Consider the following 13,381-nt stretch of genomic DNA (forward strand, 5'->3'; position numbering starts at 1 on the left):
TGGACAAGTGTGCTTGTTTGTGTCTTTATCTGATTGGATGCAATCTTTATCTTTTTTATTTATTAAACAAAACGTCTTATCCTTGTTGGCAAAGTGCCCTCTGAAACATAAAATGAAGTCTTATTCTAAGATGGAGTTTATTATGTCAAAGGTACTCTATACAATAGGGCATTTTTTTATCGCTACCATTGGTGAAGTTTAAATATGGAGTGTTAAAACCTAGTTTCCTCAAGTTCTCTGGAAATGATTGCCACTCATTCCTCTCCATGGATTGGCCTTTTCCATAAATGATTAGTCATATGGCTATAAATATTAGATTTAGCAAACAACTTCAGTCGCACTAAATTCAGAGGTTCAATATAACTGGTTTTTTGTTACTTCAAAATACACCCAGGCTGCATGGCTTTATCTCACAGAAGACTCTAGCATGAAATCCATTATGCCCAGAAACAATAGTTTGTTCTGCAGGACTGAGGTTCAGAAACAATCAGGGACTTTTGTACGAGGACAGTTGCAGGATCTGGCAATTTAATACTCCTGTTATCAGTGAGTTCATCTCCCATTTTTCTTGGCTCTAAACTCAACTACTGGTATTTAAATCTCCAGTTATTCTTCTCTCCCACTGAGTCAAGTCACCCGCATTATGCTTTCCACATATGTAATTTTTGTTGTTTGTAAGCCATTCTCATTTTCATGCCAAGAAGTGGAATTGTTTTTCTTCTAATTTTTTTAATTGTAGGCGTTATAAAGCCTCATATCTAAATAGTTATATCCTTGCCAGAAGCCAGATAAGCGCTTTAGGGATTATTTATTTATCATAACATATGGCTCAGATCTGAAAAGACTGGTTCTGGGGAACTGTAGTTACCACTTTATATAACACTTCATGGTTTCCAAGAGCTTAGAGCTGAAAAAACTCTTTTGAGATGTACGCATGTACACAAAATAATTATAAAGATTTTTTAAAAAGAAGACACATGTTACTTTAGTGAGTTCTAAATTTGCTCTTAAAATACACAGTCAATAAATGAAGCAGCCCTTTTCTGCTCTGTTGAATATCTGAAAACCTTTGGAGATCTAAAGATTAGCTTACCAAATCCCACTAAAAGTAGTAGATTTGTAACATAAAACCAACTTGCCATTTTTAAGAGAGGGTGATGTGAATGGAATTTATTTATTAGAAATCAAAGTTTAACCCAGCTGATGTCATTGCTGGGAAAAAAAAAAAAAAACTAAAAGCAAGAATAAAATGGTTGGAACAAGTACCTGGGATGACTGTCTTGACAAATTACCCTTTCTTTCTTTTTTCCAGTGCTAATTAATGCAGGCAATGGGGCAACCTCCATGTAAAAGGTGTCCTGGGGGAGGAATTGCACCCCAGGAAAGTGGTCATGAGGTAGCCCGATGGACTCTAGGGTTCCAGAAAAAGAGTCCAAATTCACTCAAAAGTGACATTGTTGGTTTAGGGGACTCTGGGGTTGGGTCAGAACATCTGTGACCAGTGTGGATCCTTACCAGATCCAGGATACTCAGTTTTGTCTGATCTGGATCTTTTCTCCCAGAAGTTGACTACATCCATGCCAAGCTTATGGAACTGGGGAAGGAAAGTCAAGTTCACTCGAGATTTTTCTGCGTGTCAGCAGGCTGACTTTTTACTGCATTATCCCCGGGGAGTTTGAACATAGACGTTGATCACATATTCTAAATGTTAGATTCAAATATTTCCAGCTCCTATACCAGAGGTGATTACAGCTATTCCCTAGAAAAATACTGCCCTAGACACCAGATGGGCTTAGATTGTTAAGATGTTTGTGCACTGTAACAAACTTAAAGGTTACTCTGCAGACTTCTGCTTTACTGCCTTATTAGGGCAAAGCAGACATGGAGACAGGTTGAGGGAATTGAATGTGGAGGTCTAAGGAGAGAAGACAAGGCAGGAATTGAGAACACAAGATTCAAAGACAAACTACCTGCTCTATTCGGTTGGTGCAAAAGTTATTGTGGCATTTGCCATTACTTTTTAATTAATTTTAATGCAAAAACAGCAATAGCCTTTGCACCAATTTAATGTCATATGCATGGATCCAGCCCTGGTGACTTTCCACAATCCTGAAAGGGTAATCACGCCTTCACTCCTTTACTAGGATTACACAGACATTTGTATGTCTATTCTTTTCTCAAAGATTTCCAGGAATGAGGAAGCTGTAACCATTTCCTCTTTTCTAGATTGTGTAGAGTTCCATTTCAGAACTTACAGCAGATTCCTTAAAAAGTCAGAAAGACTTTAACAATTGAGCCTTTTATTTAAACCCTTTATTTACTGGCCATTCCCACCACCACAATGACATAAGCAAGTTCTGGTTTTCCTAAAAGAGAAATGGATTTTCTTTCTCCTACCCCTCAGCTTTGTTGGTTTTATTTATTTGAGTAGGCAAGCCCTAACATGGCACTCAAAGATAAAACTATCCAACAGGTATACTCAGGGCTGGGCACAGTGGCTCACGCCTGTAACAGCGTTTTGGAAGGCCAAAGCTATAATCCCAACACTTTGGGAGGCCAAGAATTGCTTGACGTTGGAGACCAGCCCAGGGAAATATTGAGAGACTCTGTCTCTACAAAAAAATAAAAATAAAAAAATTAGCCAGGCATGGTGGCACACACCTGTAGTCCTAGCTACTCAGGAGGCTGAGATGAGAGGATCACTGGATCCTGAATGATCAAAGCTGCAGTGAGCTAGGATGGTGCTACTGCACTCCAGCTTGGGCAACAGAGAGACAGAGAGAGGCTGTCTGAAAAAAAAAAAGAAAAAAAAAATGATGCTCAGAGCACTCAGAGCAGATATCAATCCTCCATGCTTTCTCCTCCATGCCATTCTCCCCTCTTTTCCCCTGTGAGCACCCACCTGCTGTGGTCACCAAACTCACCAATTTCTGCTTGATCCTTCCTGTGTTTGTTCACAAATGAGCAGATACAAGTATATCCTTCTTTCTTACACCGAAGTTACCATGCCTGAGATGCCAGAGCGCTTTGCTTTCCTCACTTAGCAGTATGTCAACAAGAACTTTCTTTCTTTTCTTTTCTTTTCTTTTCTTTCTTTCTTTCTTTTTTTTTTTTTTTTTTTTTTTTTTGAGATGGAGTTTCACTCTTGTTGCCCAGGCTGGAGTGCAATGGTGCAATCTCAGCTCACCGCAACCCCCTTCTCTGGGGTTCAAGCAATTGTCCTGCCTCAGCCTCCCGAGTAGCTGGGATTACAGGCATGTGCCACCACACCCAGCTTATTTTGTATTTTTAGTAGAGATGGGGTTTCTCCATGTTGGTCAGGCTGGTCTCGAGCTCCCATCCTCAGGTGATCTGCCCGCCTCAGCCTCCCAAAGTGCTGAGATTACAAGTGTGAGCCACCGTGCCCAGCCGGAACTTTCTTAAAGAGAAGTGACTTGATTTCTTTCCTGAGTCAGGGAATTGACAGGTTTCATCACCTTTTCCCCAGGCGTTAAAACATCATTTGCACTGCTTGGAGAGCATTAACTCATCAAAAATTTAATGATCTCTTATTGGTATTGCTCCTTGTTTTTGGTCTTAGGACAACTCATTTAATTTCCATTGGGAGATACAGACTCTTTTTCTTCCCAGATGGAAATCCTGAGGCTTGCTCAAAAATGCAGTTAACATTGGCAGCAGAGCCCTGAGTTAATGATAAAATTCACCCTCAGGCCCTTACTAGTCCCTGGAGTGACTCTGCTAGTCTTTGCACTTGCAACTCAACACTTCTTTGACAAGGTCTGTATTGGTCCCTTGTGGCAAACCCAACCTGGTGGCTATGGCCGGTTCTCCAAGGAAAATGCTTCAGGATGATCTTTCAGAGATAGTGTTTAAGGAAGAGCAAGGTTGTGGTACTCTGTGCCTTGGCTTTTCTGTGCCTCCAGTGTGGTCATTTCTTTCCATGACTTTAGAGAGCTGCAATGTAAGCAACAAGGACTCCACTCATTGAAATCGTTCGTGGAACTTGGATTCAGTTCTTGAACAATAGAAGCCTGATGCTGTTAGTCTTGGCTGAGTGCAACATGAGTCATGTGCTGTTTCAAGTACCCAACTGAACACGGGTAGAAAGAAGGGGCTCCCTGAGTGACAGCCAGTGGAACAATTCCATGTAGAGATAGGGTTGGGGGAATGAGGTGGGGTGGGGGCTGCGCTCCCAGCACAGGAAGCAGACAAGGGTGCAGATCAGCACGCCTTCCTGGCCAGTGCCGACTGTGCCCTGCAGCCGGGGTTGGCAGCCGCCTCCCAACTATGAGTCACACATTTGATCGCAGCGTTCATCCTGCAGACAGGCCTCACTGGAGCCAGCTGCTGGGCCCTGGCTTATTACCCAACAACCCCCTTTGTTTCATCTCTGAAAAGGCAACAGTTCATTGGAGAAAGAGTCAAAATGAAGAAAACCAAGGGCGATGTGAAATGGCGAAGGCAGCCATTTATTCTTTTGGTAGGATGTTCACTTCTATTTTTTCTTTCAGAGATAGAGCCTTGCTCCATTGCCCAGATGGAGTGCAGTGGTATGATCATAGCTCACTGCAGCCTCGGCTTCCTGGGCTCAAGTGATCCTCTGACTTCAGCCTCCCAAGTAGCTGGGGCTACAGGTTCATGCCACCATATCAGACTAATGTTTTGTAGAGATGGGGGTCTCACTATGTTGCCCAGGCTGGTCTCGAACTCCTGGTTTCAAGCCATCCTCCCTCCTCCATCACCTAAAGTGCTGGGATTGGAGGTGTGAGCCACCACATCCAGCCCAAGATAACCATTTCTAAACAACACCTGTCACAGGTGCTCTCATAAAACGGCTTTTCACTGGGGCACAGGCCTCTGGTAGCAGTTTGATGGAGGGTTGGAATCATGACCTTCAGTAGGACAGGCCTGGTGAGGTCTGGAGTGTTTCCCTTGTGGTAACTCTAAAGTTATTGGGAAGGGAAAGAAATAATGCAGGAGACAGACAGTGAATATTCCTGCAGTGATGTTAAGAGCATAATACAAGCCGTAATAATGGCCACAGCTTGGCTCTGTGGGGTATCTGTGTTTCTGTAAATGGACACTACTCAGTTTAGCAAACAGAAAGTGGCATTACATCCGGGTCCTCTGTCTCATTTTCATTCACAGATCCTTGTGGGCTGAGCACTGAGAAAGGAATTCATTAATGCCCCTGACCTGTCATTCAAAGACTCCCTGGGTTGCTTGAACAGAAGATTTTAGTTTGGTGTCTGATGACAATGTTGGAAAACTATGAATGACAGAAAAAGAGTGTCTTTGTTTACCTGACTTCTCTGCTCCAAGATTTAAAGTCTTGTTATTTGAAATATTATTTTACCTTCTTAAAACATTCCTCTGATATATGGAGAAATCTAGACAGATAATCTCTATTTTAAGAGAAAATTAAGCTGTGGAAAAGTAAATTGATAAGTGAAGTGTAAATTCAGGACTAGAGTCTAGGCTGTATGCCTTCCATTCTCTACTAAGTACACTGTACCTCCATGTGTATACCCCAGTGTTTACTGGGTACCCATTAGCGTCTTGCCCTTCCTTCAATTTTTTTTTTTTTTTGAGATGGAGTCTCACTCTGCCGCCCAGGCTGGAGTGCAGTGGCATGACCTGGGCTCACTGCAACCTCCGCCTCCTGGCTTCAAGCAATTCTCCTGCTTCAGCCTCCCAAGTAGCTGGAATTATAGGTGCCTACCACCATGACCGGTTAATTTTTGTATTTTTAGTAGAGATGGGGTTTTGCCATGTTGGCCAGGCTGGTCTCGTCCTGACCCCAGGTAATCCACCCACCTTGGCCTCCCAAAGTGCTGAGATTACAGGCCTGATCCCCCACACCCAGCCAGTCCTTCAGTGTTTGACTCAAGCCACACCTAATTCAAGAACATAGAGAGTAGAAGGATGGTTACCAGAGACTGGGAAGGGTAGCAGGGGGCTTAATGGGGGGAGGTGAGGATGGTTAACGGGTGCAAAAAAATAGTCAGAAAGAATAAAATCTACTATTTGATAGTACAACAGGTGACTATAGTCAATAATAACTTAATTGTACATTTTAAAATAGGGAGTGTCACTGGATTGTTTGTAACTTTAAGGATAAATGCTTGAGGGGATGGATACCTCATTTTCCATGATGTGCTTATTTCACATTGACCATAATATTTATCTCACGTACCCCATAAATATATACACTTACTATGTAGTCCCCAAAATTAAAAACAATAAAAAAGAATAACTAATTAAAAAATAAAAAAGTCCTCCCCTTCTTATGAAAGCTAGTGTCCCTTTCTCCTCTGCAATTATCCACTACTGCATCCCTCCGAACCTGGGAGGCAGGCAATTTTTTAAAAATCTGAACATAAGTATATTCTTTCTCACTGAGTAGACTGTAGGACCATTGAGAGCAGTGACAATGTCCTACACTGCTTGCTTCCTCATTCCCTCTCCCCCTGCATTGTATGCAGTAGGTGCTTAATAAATGTGTTGAGGACGTTTATGATGACGCCTGGTTTTTAGTTAATGAGTGTGTCAACCGCTTAAGAAGAATGATGTTCCACAAATGACACAGAGCTTTACAGTTGGCAAAACACTTTCATGTTCCTTATCGCCCAACAACACTCTAAAGTCATACAACATCCTCACCTACAGATCATGACAGGGAGCCTCTGAGAGACAAAGCAACTTGCCAGAGAGTCCTTACGACTGGCTGGTGACAGGACTCAGATTGCAACAAAGGTCTTCTGTATTCAAACCCAATGTTCTCTCCACCCCAGCACAGCCTCACCTCTGTTTCTGATGAATGGTGCCCCGGCCATCACCCCGGAATCCACACAGCCTCTGTCTTTTACACTAAAGGTGGTATTTACTTTCCTATATTGAGTGGCTTCCACTGCAAGAGTGACTATGTAGTGAGTGCTCTATTGGTGACATCAAAACTTGACTTCATGGAGACAGTTTCTATTTTCTTGGGCATATCATCCAAACACTATCTACCTCTCTGCAATGTGTAGCAATGAGGGGTGTCACAGATGCACACAAACTTTGTTAAAACCATTTTCAGTTGCAATACCCTAAAGGCAATCCCAGGGTGATGAAGCCCCTCCAGTATCCTGGAAGGAGAATATTCTTTCTTGGTTTATCTGCTCCATCCGACCCTGGACTATGCCAAGCTGCCCCACTGCTTAGAGGCCTTGTGGAGCTAGTCAGGTGGGCATGTGGGGGATTTCAAGGTGCTTGCCCCATTTAGCCCCTGCCAGGCCCTGCCGCAGGCTCTGTTCCTGCCCACCTGCCGCACCCCAAATCCTCCTAGGCAGCAAACCTGCAAGCAAGTGGCTGTGTCTCCACAATCACCTTCCCAAGTGACCCCGACCTCAGGCTTGTCAGTTTGGTGTCCAATTTCTAGCAGGACAGGTGGACAAAAGGCGTAGTACCGTTCTGCTGCCAGACTGCTACGAAACATCACATTCCGTTTTCTACTAGGACAGAAAGGGAGCAAGAGTCCAGAAACCTCCCAAGCTGCTTATTTTTCCCACTGTATTGTAAGATTTTTCTCCTTAAAACTGAGGCTGGGCTGAGTGCAGTGGCTCATGCCTGTAATCTCAGCATTTTGGGAGGCCGAAGTGGATAGATCACCTGAGTCAGGAGTTCAAGACCAGCCTAACCAACATGGCAAAAACCATCTTTACTAAAAATACAAAAATTAGCCAGGCATGGTGGCGTGTGCCTGTAGTCCCAGCTACTCAAGAGGCTGAGGCAGGGGAATTGCTTGAACCCAGGTGGTGGAGGTTGCAGTGAGCTGAGATTGCACCATTGCACTCTAGCCTGGGCAACAAAGTGAGACTGCGTCTCAAAAAAAAAAAAAAAAAACTGAGGCTGAGTGTTAATGAAATGCCAGCCTGATGAGCCACCTCAGGTTTATGCTGAGGCTGTCCCTACACTACCAGGAACTGAACCTCTTTCGGGGGTCTCAGGTCAGCAAGATTTGGTGCTGAAAGGCATTGATATGGTTAGGCTTTGTGTCCCCACCCAAATCTCATCTTGACTTGTAATCTCCAGGTGTTGAGGGAGAGACCTGGTGGGAGGAGATTGGATCATGGGGGCGGTTCCCCCCATACTGTTCTCATGATAGTGAGTGAATGCTCATGAGATCTGATGAAGCATCTGGCATTTCCCCCCCTTGCACTTCTCTCTCCTGCCACCGTGTGAAGAAGGTCCTTGCTTCCCCTTCGCCTTCTGCCATGATTGTAAGTTTCCTGAGGCTTCCCCAGCCATGTGGAACTGTGAGACAATTAAACCTCTTTCCACTATCAATTATCCAGTTTCGGGAAGTATCTTTATAGCAGCGTGAAAATGAACTAACATAGGCATGCTAGACACATAAGATAACTTAAAAGTTTGTCAGTGATTCTTAGGGAATATTGACAAAATTCCATGAGCAAAATGTTCCATGTATGTAGGGTTAAATGCTCTCTAGGTTTCCCCAAATTTGGATCGGCTTTAAAAGACACACTTCTATTTCTTGGCTATGGATCATAGATGCCTTCTTTTTGGGATGTTTCCTAATGTTATGCTTTTATAGCAGGAATTTGGTTTTCCAAAATAATTCCTGAGAACTTATGGAAACTACTCCAGTGTCCCTGACAGTTATAGTTGGCAGGGTCCAGACCTTGGCCTAGTTTCTTTCCTATTTCTGGTCAGAAGGGTCTGTCAAAGTGAACTAAACCCTGGGCTGATTATTTCATCAGCCCCAATAAAGGCATGTCTGAGTTCTGCCAGGAAGAATCTGGTTTCTGAAGCAACTTTCCTTTTAAAGTCCCAGGGTAATCACTTCTGCCCAGACTCATGAAGCTTGCATTGCAGGAAGTAAAAATGTGATAGCACAGCATCTTGGCAGAGAAGCTTTTCCCTGTCTCCTCAGCCTCCAAACAAATAGCTCTCTGGGGGAGTGATGTCTACATCAAAAGCTACTTGTTGCTCAGTGGGCCTCCCAGATGGAGAACTGTTTATTTTGGCTGTGACTGACAATGTTTTCTATGTCCAGAGCTGGGGGCTGCCTGCAATGGACTCTTTCTGGCAGCAACAGGGCAGATTCGTGGTTGCCATGCCTTTTCCCTGGCTCCCATTATCCAAAAAGATCAGAGGAAGTTAAGACAAGAAATCCAACCATCTCTCCAAGGGCCATCAACATGAACTGAAAATCTCTGAAAATGGGTTGAGGCTACTGGGTATGGCAAAAGGCCATAGAACCTCTTCTTAGTCCTCTGGCTAAGTTGGTAATATCTGGTTCTGGGTAAAATCTGGGATCTTGAGGTCGGCTAAAATTTGATTTTTTAAAAATAGCACATAAAAGGTAGAAATATGTAAGTCTTACTATTTGACTTGTTCTCCTATCCATAGTCCTCCTCAGGAAATTTGTCTGCATTCAAAAGTAAATGAAATGTGACAAGCCAGAATCCTGGAGTGAGAAGTCATGCTTTCTCTTTGTCAATTACTGAGCTATAATGTGATCACTGTTTAATGTCCCCAACCATAAACAATGTCCTCAGTCATTGCTTTTTTCACTGATAGAAATCTGTAACCTTGTGCAGTTATTAAGAGCTATGATAACCTCAGAAATTTTTCTCAAATCACTTTTTACAGCCAGCTAAGACTCTCACTCTCAGTTTGCGTACCACCTGTCCAGCCTCCTTTAGTAAGGAACAGGGTAGCCTGTTGGTCCATTCATCAGTTGATGGACCTCTGGGTTGTCTACTCTTTGGCTGTCATGAATAAAATTGCTTTGAACATTCACATACAAGTGTTTGTATGAACATCTATTTTCGGCCAGACACAGTGGCTTACACCTGTAATTCCAGCACTTTGGGAGGCCAAGATGGTCAGATTGCTTAAGACTGGGAGTTTGAGACCAGCCTGGCCAAAATGGTGAAACCCCATGTCTACTAAAAATACAAAAATTAGCCAGGCGTGGTGGTAGTTGCCTATAGTCCCAGCTACTCAGGAGGCTGAGGCACAAGAATCGTTTGAACCTGGGAGGCGGAGTTTGCAGTGAGCCGAGATCACACCACTGCGCTCCAGCCTGGGTGACAGAGCGAAACTCTGTCCCAAAAACACAACAACAAAAAATCTATTTTCATCTCTTTTTGGTATATACCTAGGAAAGGAATTACTGGGGCATGCCTTAGGTTTTTAAAGTATTTTCATCTTGTAATCCAGACAGCAAGTTCTGCTGTCCACATTTAAAAGATGAGGAAATTGAACTTCAAGGGGTTGACTTACCTGTGTAAGGTGCGATGGTCTAGTCCTGTCTTTTGACTTTTAGTTCATTAGACTGGTAGCTGGAATAATTGAAAGAGAATAAGTTAGTTGGTCTTTCCAAGATCACCCAAAAGATTTAGTTTAATGAAGAAAAAGAATGATCTTGAGTTTACAATATTCTTTCTCCCAGTCCTAGAGTATAACTGGAAGCCTCATAGAGTTCTTTGGCTTTTAGACTGAACTAAGTCAGAAAATGAAGTGTTTTATAACTGTCAATTTCCAATCAATGTTTGAAGTATACAAGACGGTCTGAAGGGGAGCCACTTTTAAAGACAATCACACACATACACACACAAAAAAACAAGAACAAGACAAGGTCTCTTTATTCCCTTTGCTGTTTTGCTAATTAAATTGCATGGTTTCTTCTGCTTTCTGCCAGGCATTACAAGTTGATGTCTTGAGGGTTGCCTTTAGTAAAACATTAACTTTAAGCATTTCTTTAGGACTTATTTATGAGATTTCTGTTGTACCTTTCCGCTTAGAAGCTCAAGGTGCTTGTCATATAATCTTTAGGATGTTATTTTTATCCTAAACTTTTCTAAGCATCTTAATGCTGATGGGAACATCAACAGGAATGGTTCTAGTGTAACTAAAAAGAAAAGGCAACAAAAAATTATTAGTGACTTAAATATGAGCTATAATGGAAAAATGATCTAAGGTGCAAGGAGAGTACACAGGAAGAAAAAGCTAATTTTGGCTCGTGAGGTGGATAAGAAGAGGAACTGGAAAGGTCGCAGAGGGAGTTGTATTGAAGGTGAATTTTGTTGTTTGTTGGTGTTGTTGCTTTTGAGACAAGGCCTGGCTCTATCGCCTGGGCTGGAGTGCAGTGGCACAATCTCTGCTCACTGTAACCTCCACCTCCTGGGCTCAAGCCATCCTCACACCTCAGCCTGCCTAAAGAGTAACTGGGACTACAGGCACTCACCGTCATGCCTGGCTAATTTTTTTCTTTTTTTGTAGAGACAGAGTTTTGTCATATTGCCCAGGCTGGTCTCAAACTCATGAGCTCATGCAATCCTCCCATCTTGGCTTCCCAGAGTGCTGAGATTACAGCCATGAGCTACCTCACCCAGCCTTGAAGGTGAATTTTGAAGGATAATTCGAAGTCTACAAGATGGACAAGATTGGGAGGGACTTTTTATTTCTAACAGCTAGTTTGAGGTATAATTGATTTCCATAATAAACTGCATATGTGTAAGTGTAAATAAACTTGACAAATAAAAAGTTGATAAGTTTGGACATACATATACTCCCATAAAATCTTTGCCATAATCAAGATGATGAACATTTTCTTCTTCTTCTTTTTTTTTTTTTTTTTTTGATGGAGTCTCATTCTTGACGCCCAGACTGGAGTGCAGTGGCGCAATCTCAGCTCACTGCAACCTCCACCTCCCCGCCTCCCGATTCAAGTGATTTTCCTGCCTCAGCCTCCCAGGTAGCTGGGATTACAGGCACCCACCAGCACACCTGGCTAATTTTCATAAATGGTGAACATTTTCATCACCCACAAAGATTTCCTGTGGTTCTCTATAATTCCTCCCTCCTGTCTTGCGGCCCACCCATCCCCAGGAAGCCACTGATATGTTTCCTTTCCCTATACATTAATTTTTATTTCTCTAGAATTTGATATAATTAAAATAATAGAATATATATCCTTTCTGTCTGACTTCTTTCATTTGCATTAAACATTTTGAGACTGACCTGTGTTGTTATGTATATCAGGAGTTTATTCCTTTTTATTGTTGAATGGTATTCTGCTGTATGGCTATACCATAGTTTGTTGTATTCATCATTTTTTGGTGGATGTTTGAATGCTGTCAGTTTGGGGCTACTATAAATAAAACCACTAGGGACACTTACATACAAGTCTCTGTATAGGCATGCCTTGTTTTAATGCATTCTGCTTTATTGCTCTTCACATATATTACCATTTTTACCAATTGAAGATTTGTGGTAATCTTGCATTGAGCAAGTCTGTTGACGTCATTCTTCCAGTAGCACATGCTGACCTCATGTCTCCGTGTCACATTTTGGTAGTTCTTGCAATATTTCAAACTTTTTCATTATTATTATGTCTGCATTGAAGTCAAAATAAAAATGTAGAGACAAATCTCTAAATTTAAAGTTTTATTGGGGAAAAAAATTGCAATTTGGGGCACACACACAGACTAGGTAGTCTCCAGGATGTCCAAAAAACAAAGAGAAGGTTAGAAGTTTTATAAAAAAGAAGAAATGTTACATATTGCTTTTTCACAAAGTTTATTGGTGCTAGTAAGTGTTTGGGGAGATTGCAAACTCTGATTTGTGAGCAATGGCAGTGGGCAAAATTAGTCCTAGAGTTGCAGCAAGTTATCACCAAAGGTATAAATAATATCGGTTTCAGGTTACCACAAGCAGTTACAGCAGTCAGGCTTGCAGAGAATTGCGTTCTTTAAACAGTCTTTTGCACCCTGAGTGCCGTTTCCTCCCTGGCTTCTGGTCTCTGTTTTAGTTGGGTATGACAAGTATCACCCAATTCTTATGATCAACTTTTACATCTGTTACGTGATCTGTAATTGGTGTGATCTTTGATGCTTTCGGTTGTAATTGTTTTGCAGCATAACAAATCATGCTCACATTAGATTATTAATGGATAAATGCTGTGTGTGTTCTGAGAGCTCCACTGACTAGCTGTTCCCCCATCTCTCTGCCTGTCCTCGGACCTCCCTATTCTCCAAGGTGCAACAATATTAAAATTAAGCCAATTAATAATCCTACAATGACCTCTAAGTGTTCAAGTGAAAGAAAGAGTCACATGTCTCTCGCTTTAAACCAAAAGCTAGAAATGATGAAGCTTAGTTTCATAATAAGAACTTTCAAGCCTTTTTATTTAAGAAATACATTTAATAAGGCTACATACTGCCATAGATAGAAGAAGGTATGCTGAAAGCCAAGATAGGCCAAAACTGGGCCTCTTGCACCAAACATCCAAGCTGCGAATGCAAAGAAAAAGTTCCTGAAGAAAATTAAAAGTGCTATTCCTGTGAACACACAAATGATAAGAAGT

Source organism: Pongo pygmaeus, chromosome 7 (genome assembly GCF_028885625.2).
Source record: "Pongo pygmaeus isolate AG05252 chromosome 7, NHGRI_mPonPyg2-v2.0_pri, whole genome shotgun sequence".
Lineage (NCBI taxonomy): Eukaryota > Metazoa > Chordata > Mammalia > Primates > Hominidae > Pongo > Pongo pygmaeus.